At 40.2% G+C, this 12,660-nt stretch overlaps 1 protein-coding gene across 2 annotated transcripts in view; it reads left to right on the top strand.

The window, feature by feature from the left end:
• The first annotated feature begins 1,936 nt into the window (after positions 1 to 1,936).
• Positions 1,937 to 12,660, top strand: part of TAB2 (TGF-beta activated kinase 1 (MAP3K7) binding protein 2) — a 60,800-nt gene continuing 50,076 nt past the window's right edge. The window contains exon 1 of one of the 2 annotated variants that reach the window (XM_057363989.1): positions 1,937 to 2,023. The gene's annotated coding sequence lies outside the window, so the exon portion shown is untranslated. Of the gene's footprint in view, positions 2,024 to 3,459; positions 3,601 to 12,660 lie in introns of those variants that run through there. The other variant, XM_057363990.1, reaches the window with a different exon arrangement.

Raw genomic sequence — 12,660 nt, 5'->3', positions numbered from 1 at the left:
TCCACTTGTTAATGCTTTCATTTCAAAAATGCATTTGCAATAATTTCTGTAAATATCCATTGTTTCAATAGAAAATTTGAATTGATTTCTTGTAATAGAACACTTAGCCTAAATTGTCACACGTAATTTAGTTCCTGCCTCTACTGCCTACTTTTTTTTTTTTTTTTTTTNTGCCTACTTTTTTTTTTTTTTTTTAATTTATGTCATTCACTGTTGCAAGTATTAATTGGACAGTCTAATACTGAGGTCTTGCAAAGAAAGTACAGCTCTCTCTCCTCATACCACAGAAATGGACAATCCAATGGATCATTTTCAGGTTTGAGATTATTATGGCCGGGCCATTTTGTTGTACCTTTCACACACTGAAGTGTTCTGAAAATCACTGGTGCCTCTGAGAGCTGAGGTGGCAAAGAAAATCTTTCTATTGATTCCAGCTCAGTCCCACTGTATGGGGAAAGCTGAAAGCTTCAGCATGTCCCATTCCTTGCCAGGTCCTATTCTGGGTTGCAGGGTTTCAGACAGTTTCCCTCTGCTATAGATCATAAAGATTACTTTAAAATTATTTCTGTGCCTGACAGTATTTTTCCGAGGAAGATGACAGAAGAATGGATGGATGGACTGTCTATTGTTAGACGACACGGGCAGCACRTGTTCACTGCAGGAAGGAAGGAAGAGAATTCAAGAGTTGCAAGAAGAAAGGAAATATAGGAAGAGTAAGGAGTCGGTAGTGTAAGGTATTACACTCCCAAAACCCAACTGATTTACGGGAGGATTTTACAAAATCATGAGAAAGTTGTCTTTTCATTTAAGATGAAACTTCCCTAATCACAGAAATATCAAGACCTACTTGGATGCTCCACTAAAACTAAGGATGCCTGTCGTGGACGGGGCCAACGACCCCTTCCGCAGGTGTTGGTGGAGCTGAAAGAGGAAAAGGTATTCACCAGCGTCCCGGGTCCTGCTGGCCTGGCAGCATTTTGGGGACATAATCAGTTGGAGCTCTACCTCAGAGAAATGATGGAAATCACGTACTCCGTGTAAAATATGGAGAAATGTGGAGGAAGAGCTGATATTTCTGACAGARAACGTCCAGCAATTTCCCCGGAACAGCCGTTTTGGATATAAACTGTGCGGGTGTTTTTTCCAATTAATATTGATTTTCTTATGGTTCTTTCCCCCCCCATTGCAGCTGCCCGTCTTTCCTCAGCCCTTACAGACCCTTGTTGCTTTCCAGGTGGGCAGCCCACCAACCCGCCACCCTGCTTTTCCCTCTCCCTCCTCTGTTGCCGGGCCCGGCGGAGCAGTGGTGGCAGGGCAGGAAGGGGCCGCTGTGAGCTCCCGTGCATCCCGGTGCCCCGCGGGTGTCCCCTCGGTGTCCCGCGGGTGTCCCGGGCGCGCTGAGGCGGTGCCCCCGGTCCCACCCCCGCCCCGCCCAGTGGCGGTGCCTGTGAAAGCTCCGCCCCGCGCCCCCATCCTCCTCCTCTCTCTCCCTCCTCCTCTCTCTCCCTCCTCCTCTCTCTCCCTCCTCCCCGCCCCGGCGCCCATTGGCGCGCCGCGCATCCCCGTTAGCGCTCGCGGCGCGGTCTCGCGATGCTGGGACCGCCGCCGCCATATTGTGGCTCTATTTTGATTCGGAGCGCAGCGAGCGCGGGGGGAGGGGGCCGAGAGCGGCGCGCGGCCCCAGCGGCGGCTCCGGCTGAGCGGGAGCGGCGCCGCCACAGCCACCGCACACACACCCTCACACACTCCCATCCCACCGCGCCCGCCGCCGCGGCAGCACGGACCCCCTGCCTTCCTTCCTCCTCCTTCTTCCTCCTCCGCCTCCTCCCCCCCCCGGAGCGGAACGGCGGCGGCGGGAGGCTGCGGAGCGGGTCGGGTCGGCGGGGTCCCCCCTGCCGAGCGGAGGCGGCGGCGACGCTGGTGGCGGTAGTGGCGGCGGTAGTGGCGGCGGCTGCTGCCGTGGTGGTGGGGGAGGCGGCGGAGGAGGAGGAGGCGGAGGAGGAGGAGGAGAAGAGGCAGCAGGGTAAGGCTGACCCCGCCGAGGCGGGCCTGGTGGCGATTCCCCGGGCCGGTTTCCTGGTCCCAACGCCGGGGGGCTGCAGGGAGAAGCGCGGGAGGCCGGCAGGGGCCGGAAGGCAGGGAAGGCCTGTGCGCGGGGAGGGAGCAGTCCCGGCACCCCGCTCGTGCTGGGGCGGGGTGGGAGAGCAGGGACGGGAAGGGAAGGAAAGCCGCCGCGCAGCGGGGCGTCCAGCAAGAGATGGAAACTTACTTTCCTTCGCGAGTCGCTGGAGCTTCCCGGCGCGGGCAGGGTTCGGGGGGCTTCGGCGGCCCGGGGAGGGGCGGGAGCTGCCAGCAGGCTCGCCTGGCTRCGGGAGGGAGGGAGAGAGACAGTGKCTGGCCCRGCGCCTGGCAGGTGACAGGTGTGAGTGCTTTGGGCGAGACTCCGCCATTTGAGGATAAGTACCCGAGTTGTCTGAGGTGCGAGTTTTTGGTGCTCCGTGTTTTTTTGGTGCTCCGTGTTTTTGCGGGGGCTGGCTGGGCTTGATTCCATATATAGTATATTTGGGTCGTCGTTTTCCATTTTTCGAGTCAATTTAATTGTCGAGTACAAATTCTTGAAATGATTCTGATAAGAGGGGTTTTGCTGAGAGGAGATGCATACTGTTTCTCATTTTCTTTCCTTTTTCTACTTTGTCTCTCTGAGAGACGTGGGAACGCTGTGCAGATATGTGTAGTACTCTCATTCATTGAAAGGCTCGTATGAAAGTCTGAATGCTCAGTCCTGTTAAATGTAGCAAGGCTTTGGGGCAGTTCTTTGTGCTGTGCCTGGTGGCTGGTTTGTGCCCAAGATATGTGGGTGTTTCTGCATTAATGATAGTAAGCACATATATAAAAAGGGTATTTCAAAGGGATGCTTCTTAGCACGGAGTGGGTTTCAGGTATGGTTTTCTAGTGTTCATAAGTTTAGGGTATCTGTCAATATAGAAGTTTCTGAAGTTCACCTGTAGAATGCTGAAAATGGTGCCATATATAATTTTCAGTAATCTAACATGTCGTCTAAACATCAATTTAAGTCAGTCAGAATCTTTCTCTTAGAATGTTCAAATCAGTTCATATAATAATTTTACTAAAATGTTACTTTACATGCCCTACTTTATAAGGAGGGCTAATGACATTATATCACTAGCTTTATATTCACAATAGGCCACAATTTGCTGAAATCAAGAATAATTTTCAGCTTAGCTATTGATATGCTAGATAACTAGGCCTTTGTGTTTCATGTACATATTTCAATTATTTGTTCTTTACCTACACTGTTTTTGGCGAGAGGGAAGTTCCACTGACACATTAGGAGAGACATGTCATCAGCTTCGTGAGTTTTGCTCTCCATTTTAAATGAAAATTTTAGTCATTTGTGACTGCTATATACATGTTAAACTTGGGGTTGCTTATCTGTAGATAGTACCTTGACTTATGCTGCAACCGAGTGGACCCTGAGTTGAGTCGCAATTTCTTGTGAGAGACTGAGAAAAAAAAACTGAGAAGACCTGGGGGGTTTTTCTCATGTTGCTTCGTAGGAGAGCCTGCAAAGTGGAAGAGGTAAGGAAAGATTGGGGGAGGTGCTCATTGATCAAAATTGGTCATCCCAATTTTATGTTTAAGAGATGTTTGATAAAGCGTTATCCCTATAATTACGTGTGGGGGCAGTGCCATCTTGCTATGCTGTGCTATGCTACCTTTGTTTATGCCAGCTTTTCAARACCTTGTGAAATGTAAACCATTATCTTTCTCAGTATCAGAGAAGTCAAAGGGTTCTACTGCTTTCCTTTGTATCTGCTGATACAATAATAGAATTATTGAAAATGGATACTCTTCSTATGACAAATGTCCTGGTAGGAACTTCTCTATTTGCAGCAGGGACAGAATGGAAGAAGATAGTGCTTTTCTTCACCGTGGCATTCCTTTGAAAGCCAGTGTCTTGTGTTGTTTTGTGAGGTTTTTGGTGCTATAGGTAACTGGTATGTTTTTCAAGCCTTGTAGAACTAAACCTGTCATCTGTTGAAGAGATTATTCTCAGCAAACTTTTTTTTTTTTTTTTGCTGGGCAGTTTAAAGAGCTATTGGCAAGCTATTTCTTTGTGAGAATGTACTTTGAAACATAAAACTAAGTTACTGTTCATCTTGTTGTAAATGCTGCTTTCTTATCATGATCTCCATGCTTGGAAACACTGGAAGAAATAAGTTGGTCAGAYGTGACCTCAAGTTTATGAAATGACTGTAAATTTAGGACTGCAGGATCAGGCWGATCTTTTCTGAACTGTTGTAAGCGGAATGCTGAACAATGTTGCTGTTGGTGCTTTTACARGAAACAGAACAAAAATTCCAGTGATTCAGAACTGGATTTCTTTAAAGCTGTATTCTAAACTCAAATATTTAAATGTTTGAAATGAAAGTTAACTTTTTTACCACAAACGTATTCAATGATTCAAGTTAGGTTTTTCTTGCTTTAATGGCATAGTAAGTTGTRTAAATGGGCAAGTGTGCGCTCTCTGTGTCAAGGAGGAAAAGTGCTGCTGGATGCCTTAAGGCATCTTGATCCCTGCTTAACAACCTGGTCTGGTTTGGATTCAATCTATTTACATGCAAATGTGAAAGCAAGAAAGCTGTCAGATTTACAATTGGATAATATATTTTAATAAACTTCTCAATGTCATCAGGGCTTTTTCAGTATAGTAATTTTTTCAGTTTCACCCTCTCTTGAGAATACCAACCAAAAAATCACTGATGTAATATTGATGCTTTCCCCGACAGAAGATTTTGTAGATCTTAGTCCTAATTATAGTAGAATTAGGGATTCAWTTTTACTGAACTGATCACCAAGCTCAACTCTCAATCTCAATTACTCCAAACTCTGTRCAGTTGTTTGCTAAGTTTTCTCGGTACTTTAGATGGTGTTTCTTAACTGGTAGTAATCGGATTCTAATGAAACCAAGTGAAATAGCTTGACATAAGTAAAGCTAAGAGATCTGTGAAGTTAGTGTGTAGTATCCAATATTCTTGGAACATGACTGTTGCTGAATTATTGACATCACTTGGGATATTCTTGTTGCCATAGGTTCATTTAAGATGTAGTTAAATAGTTAATATTTTTAGAATGTATTAGACTTTTCATTGGTTGCAAGAAGTCAAGCATAATTTGGCAATGTGCTAAATGAATTATAAGTTAATATCTAGTCAGAGAATTTTACCAGAAAAAGACTTTTTTTTTTTGTTTAAAATGTGCATTATACTCTTAGAAAAATGTTGTGTGGAATCAACTTTTGTAGCAATATGCAAAATGTGTAGCTCTTTCCTATTTTGAGCACAGATGAAGATCAGATTTCACTGTCTTTAATGATGGGTGGTTTAAAACTCATTCAGATCCTGCTTATACTATGAACAGAATTTCATTTCTCCACTATTTAAAAGTCTGTGTATCAGCATGGATTTAAACCTTGTGCTCCCTTTGATGTTTAGAAAAGMATTAATTTAGGAATACTCAGTGGCAGAAGAAACTGTAGGTTGTATATATGAATTTTTAAAAAAAATTAAAAAATGACCTAAGCAACCAGAACTGACTGGGCACCTATTAGTCATGATATTAAGTTTGCTAGAATTTACCAAAAGTGGGACAAAGCCACTTTATATGCTCACTGCTTCGATGATTAACTTAGGGTGGATTAGCACTTAAATGCAAAGTATCTTATGCTTGTTCCAAAATTTATCGATTCTGGTGCTATGGGGTACTGGTCTTTGGGGCTGCCAGTGGAGAAGGCAGAATTCCACCTGCTTTTGCTCTCATTGAAAGCATGAATTTTAATTATTTTTTTCTACAAGGCTGCCAGTTTTCACAAAATTTGTAAAACCCTTTTTATCTGTGAAACTTTTATACATMCTTTAAAATGCACTTGAAAATGACCAGAGGATGCAAATACTTAATAAAAGGACAAACAAAACTCATAAATGCAGTTTCTTTTAAAAACCTCAATTAACTGGACATGCTAGAAAATAGATTTTTGCAATTTGGGAGTTCAGAACCAGCTGTTCTCGTATGGATAAGATGTTGACATGCACCTATTTTCTGTGGGTTTTTTTTTTTTTTAAGAAATAGTTGCTGTTTTGCATATTTGTGTAGTGTATAAACTGTCTTTAATTTGATTTTCTAAAATTACAAATCCTGAGCGATTATATTTYCTTTAACCTTGTATCTCAGTATTTGAGCTCATCAGCTATTTTTCAGCAAAGAAATTAGCCAAAGGGAAAGGTCTCAAAGATTTTACAATATAGTAACATTGAACAAAAGTTCAACTTGTTAAAGTTGATGACTTCATTAAGAGCATCTCTTTAGGGGAACGTTTTGCATGAATTTAGCCGTTACCTSTATTTAGCTACCAGTTGTCTGTGGGATAAGAACCAGGCATGAAGTGCAGTACTCTTTCCTTTAGTCACTAGTTAAAAGATATGAGAGGTTAAGTATATTGTGGCTAGTTCTTGAAAGAGAGCAGTAAGATAATAGGCATCTGGGATAGAGGTGGAATGTGACTAATTGGAACATGGGGGCATGGCTGAGACAGAAAGAAAATCTTTAGGAAATGGGACTTTATTAGTTTTGCCATTTATGGGACAGTGCCCTAAACAAATATCACATAAAAATAGGTTMTTGAGAAGATAAAGACTGAATTTAAAAAAACAAAACAAAGCAAACCCAAAACCAAAGATGTTTGGYGATACTGCTTCCACACATTACAGAGTCTCTTGTGCTGTGTCTGCTTGTAGGTCTCATTCAACGAGAGTGCCCAGACTGACACAGTGCATGAAGCAGCACRGGGCAAGAATGTGCATGAGTAAGGGAGGAGTTATAAAAGTTCATAAGACATACCTGTTTTTCTCAGAATACACTATCAAAAGCATTATTTCATTGTTACCTCATTTATCATTAGTTTCTTTAGATAATGTGACTTAGATGTTTGTTGCATGCTAATGGTATAATTCAGTCTTGTCTCTGTGGGCTGTTGCATGCAATGATGTATTTGATGTACTCCCAGGTCTAACTGATTTATTTGTGAAGATGAGCCATAGTAGTATCAAATTGTTTTAGTATCCATGGAATTAGTTGCTTTTTAATGCTGATCTATTACAGACTACAGATTTTAGGGAGTTTTTTGAGTCTTGAAGTATTTGTCTGGTACACCTCTATTTTGTCCATAGTGCTAGTAGAAATGGACAAGAAAACACTGGCGGATGGGAAATAATCTTTAACAGCAACCTTTTAATTTGCTGCATCCTGTTTTTATTGTTCAAGAATATGCTTTGCTGTTATCAGTTTTCATAAGTGACTTGTAGAAAGATCAAGCATAAATATGTTAAGGGCCTTACTCTTAGAGACTATCAAAGCTAGGGCTTTAGAATGCATTTTTCAAAGGAAATTGCACTGTGTGTGAAAATCTCTCGCTGTTTATCAATGTGTCCTAAGAATGTCCTTTTTAACAGAGTAAAGTAATTAAAAAAATGCAGTAAGTTTCAAAATTTAATTACCCCACAGACATTACTTAACTGATCTGATGCCTCAGAAGCAGGGGCAGACATGTACATTCAGATAAATCATCTCTTTTCCTGAAGCTGTTTGGGTTTTAGAAATCGATTTCTGTTTTGTACTGAAGGCTAGGAATGTAGTAAAGTCTTTCCATCTCTGAGTCCTATGCCTGATTTCCCCAGGTAGAAGAAAATTATCTGTTTCACCTATATATAGGAAAAAAACCCCACACAATAAAAAAAAAGTTGTACAGTGTGGTCTGTAGTTGTATCCCTTGTCAATGTGTATTGTGTTTAAATTCTCAAGAACTGAAGTCTTCCCTCCCTGTCTGTGCCATGCTACAGGTCTGTTTTAATACTCTTCTGCCTTTTTGCAGCATTCCTAGTTTTTTCTGTTTGTTTTTTTTCTGTTTATTTTTTCTGTTTATTTTTTCTTTACTCTTTGAAAAATCTGTGCCATGCAGAATGTGTCCTCCAACCACCACCCTATCATATTTGTAGGTGAGCTAGAAAAGAGGAAATCTGGTCATTCATATCCTCCTCCTTTACCTTGCCTAGGCATGATGTTTTATACTTTATAGCTGAGGAATTAGTGCCCTCTTGTTTATACTTCACTTTGTCATTCTTTTTTTGTTCTGTACTTTCTTGGATACTTGTCTTAGGAGACCAATTCAGCACTCGTCATTTCGTTCTCATTTTGTCTCCTTTTTATAGTATTATTGCTAAGTTTGCCTCTGCTTCATTTAGGCTTTCCTGAGAGAATGACAGAAAAAAAGTTTATGAGCTCTGTACTTGGATTTCTTCCAATTCATTCAGCTGGTTCAAATTGCAACTTCTCATTTACTGATCAAGAGTTTGGTTTTTTGAAGGGAATGTTAGGTTATCTTTCTTAAAAAGCCTTAAGTTTAGCAGCTTTAAGCCTAGGAACAGGCAGTCTCCAGGGGCTCAGCAAAAGTGTGCTTAAAGAGGCATTCTAGGTTGATAAGTACAAGGCAGTATGTTTTATATTGCTTATGAAATTGTTTCAGATTAAAAATTGGGTATCTTGCTCCCTTTTTTTTTGTTTAAATGCTACTCTTGTCTTTGGTAAACGGGGATAAGATTATTTTGTATGCACAAAGGTGTACATTTAAAACTCACTTGCTGGAATTACTGCCTATACCTGATTATTGTATTGTATTGAGTGGAGCTTAACCTGGATTAGGCCCTTTTGTGCAAGGCACTATACCAATATTTATTAAATAATCAGTCCTAGAAGAGTTTGCAGTCTCATGAATAATAAATTTGTTTACARATATTGGATTAGACAGAGACATTTAATGAAGTATTTTTGTTATCTTTCATTTATTAGACCCATTTGTTCTCCAGGCATATTTGAATTGTTCTGATCTTCAAAAATTAATTAAAACTGCCTTTGATAGCTGTAATTCATTTAGTGATGCTTTGACATGACTTTTCATATTCGTCTGGAAAATACATACAAGAGTTTTGGAATTACTTGAGACCCTCACTAGCTTGTATTCATTGGTGGCTGTGTAGAGTGGAGGTCGGTGTATCAAAGCTGAGAATTGAAGGTTATCACATTGGATCACAYCTGTGGTAGTTACACTTGGGGCTTCACTCAGAATGAGAACTTTTTAGTTCTTTGGAAAATGAGTTGAATACAAGGAAAATTTAACCATGAGCAATTTCTTAAGCAATATAATTTATTTTGTTGTGTACCTGAGTTAAAAGTTAGTATGATTATATGCGCAAAAAAAGGTTGCTAAAGGATTCGGTTTTGTACCTCTACAAGAAGCACATTTTGATTTTCTTTTCCATGCGTAAAGTGCGACACTGTTTTGGTTCCTCTTCCACTATATCTGGTGAAGAAGAATAAAATAAATTGTAACCAGCAGGTGAAAACTGTTGTTTGGATTGTGGGAATTCGTGTTCTTTCCAGTGTCTTGAGTCTAGTAGGTGATGTGTTAAGCAGCAAGGTTCAGAGAAAATACTTATTTGTTTCTCTTTCTGCCCCTGTGTGGGGCTGGAAACCCCTGTGGTTTCCAGACCAAAAGGAAAATATGGTTTCTCCCAGTAGTGCTTTCATACATATACAGTATGGAGGAAAAAGTATATGTATATATACATATACAGGAGGAAAAATACCAGTTTGACAATGTGGTGTCTTCACAATTCTGATGATAATGGTCTTGTCAAAGCTGGGAAAAGTACCAGCATGGCTGCATTATTTTGAATGAATGAAAGAGTGTCATCCTTCCATAAGGCAGCAGTTTGCATACAGAGGTTGCTAGTATATATACTAGCATACTATATAGTTGCCATTATGTGTGCCAAATGGTGTTATTTTTCTGGAAGAGGYTCAGTGTTGAGTGAGTAGTTTTCGTTTATTGATACAAAAATATGCTTCTGCTGTCATGAAAGGAATGCTTTTGCTCTTTTGCTCATTTTTGCATAAATGACTTACTCTTGGACTAATATAACCAAATTACTTTGAGATACGTTTAAAGCAAAAAATGGAAGAACACAAGTGTTTGTAAGCATCAGGGGCCAGTCCGATATTTTGCTGTGACTGAACAGGGAAGATTGATTTCACTGACACAAGCAGCTGGTGCCTTGTATTGGTCTCTTGTGTCTGTAAGCCAGGTCAGTTTATGTATGGGTGGTTAGAAAATTAACCACGTTGCTATTTAACTGATCTTGTGGGGCAGTACTAACTCCTGAGTGCTGAGGAGCTGTTAGATCAGTTTGATAGTTTCGTATAACTTCACACTCAGAGGGTTTTCTGCTACAACAGTGACAAGGTATGGATTTGCCAACCTTTCCCTCAGTTCACTGATGTAGTTTTAATATGAGCCTGCAAATAGGTTTTTCTACAAAACTGAGGTACGGTAGAAGAAATGGGAGAATAGATATAGAGAAGAAATAARAATTAATTATGCTGGTATTGTGAATGACTAAAGCCCCACATGAAAGTGTAGACCTAAGAGTGGTGTTCTTAGATAAGCAGGAAGACCAGTTCAAGGATTCATCCTGACCCACTGTGACACTGCAGCTGTTCACAGGGTCGCCAACTGAAATACTGAAATGGTGCAAATTAAAAGCTAGCCCTTCAAAAAGTAGAACAGAAACTAGTTGAAATGGTAACAATAATTTTTCTTCTCATCTGGACATAATCAAGGAGTCTTAAATGCTTTCAGCAGGTGCCTGCAAGAATCCTAACAGTCTTCTCTTTGTCAATAAAAATGGCTAGTTTTTCTAAGGTTTTCAGATCTTTAAATGTTGTAGTCCTGTTTTGCAGTGCAGTGGGAAATTCAGGTCCCATCGAAACTTGTAAAAGTGTGACTAATGGGTAAGTACAATGAGTTACGTTAGCTATGGAAAGAGCGAAAGATTGGGAGAATTGTTTAGAAAAGGTGCAGGACCTGTTGACAGTTAAGGAAAAATGCAGTTAAAATAGGATAGTATAACAGTTGTTTTACAAAGATACTCATTTTTCACCTGTGTACTGCAAAGGAACGTTATTTGAGGTGGCCTAGAGTTTGCCCCTTTTGTAACCTTGAATGGTTACAAAAATCTATTCAAATATATTAATGAATATGAAGCTTCATTTGAAGATGAGTAAATTAAAACTAGTGTGTAGGTGTTCTCTTTCTTTCAAATGCACATTTTGGATAGGCTTTGGAACACAGTAGTTGCTAATTTCTCTTTCACGTTCAGATTCTAGGCTGGCAGATAAAAATTTTCAAGATAAAGCTTAGGCTGTGGTTTCTTTCTTGTTTTCTTTGTTGTGTTTATTATATTGWTTTTACTTGATTACTTATGGGTTTTGATTGCCATTAGTTCCCCTGTGACAAGAGAATATCTTAGAGTACCACCTAATGGTGTTAGCAGAGTTGATGGAGCTACAGTCTTCCTTCCTGTTGAAACTGSCCAGAAGAACGGCCAAACTGAAGCTTATGTTTCTTCAGTGCAGAGCCAATGGCAGCTCTCTGGAATGTTTTTTTCACTCCCCATCAATGAGTAGGGGAATTCTTGCCAACGCAAATGAGATTGAGACATGCAACTTGCCTCAACGTAATAAGGTTTATACTGAAAGGAATACTTCAGCTAGAAAAATATTCAGAGTTATACCAATATGGGATCTTGTCAGTTTGAAAAAAGTTGTCTTCSTGTTTGAAGATTTTAAGTCTTGGGCAAAATAGTATTTCTGCTTTGTCTGTATGACTTCAGGCTGCTGCCTGTTTGYGATAAGGGCAAGTCATCACCTTCCACTGTCATATCAATGAATGCTGCAGAATGCCTACAGTGACTGTGCAGACTGTCAAAATTCACTGATTTCAAAAGCCCTTTCTCATTTTATTTTATTGTTGCCAGCTTCTCTGATTYTTGTAACTTCAGTTTTTGGTGTATGTGGATTGACTAGAATATTAAATTGATTTAGGAAAAGCCTTGCAGTACAGCTTTGCGTTCTTAAGAATTTGTTGTCACTSCTTTGTCATCCTTTCTGAACCTGTTGTGAGAATGAAACTATGAAATTGGCAGGAATAATACTTAGTTTGCTATTTATTTATATGGAGAAACTGTGGTGATACCACAAAATTGAGGCATGTGTTTTTTTGGGTTTTTTTGCACCTCGGTTCTTGCCAGTTCCTCTGAAAAGTCTCCAGTTGTATTTTGTAATTATGCCTGCTTGTGACTGATGGGTTGCTATTTTTGTAGGACAAGTATTAGAAAATTGGAATGGGCAGAAATTAAATTCTTGTGAAATATAGAGGTAAATAGTTATGAATCCTTTGCCACTTTATTTGTGTGACATTGTCCATTTTATCTTTCAAAAGCCAGTCTATTTCTATTAACAGGCCTGTTATCTTTGTTGCAAATGCAAGAAATGTATTAGTAGGTCGAAGCTGTGAAGGGCTGTCTGGACTAGTGGAGTTACTTTTTCACCATGGACTTGTTTAATATTAATTTTTATTAAATGGTTCTCCACTCTCTTTAGTTTCCTGAAAATACGCAGTATCTGGCTATATCTATGGTTAGAAGATAAACACTGAAGTTTGACATTTCTTCCTAACTATACATATTT

The sequence above is a fragment of the Malurus melanocephalus genome, unplaced genomic scaffold, assembly GCF_030028575.1.
Source record: "Malurus melanocephalus ecotype Western Australia unplaced genomic scaffold, MMel_1.1 scaffold_33, whole genome shotgun sequence".
In the NCBI taxonomy this organism is placed as follows: Eukaryota; Metazoa; Chordata; class Aves; order Passeriformes; family Maluridae; genus Malurus; species Malurus melanocephalus.
This window is presented reverse-complemented; position numbering and strand designations above follow the sequence as displayed.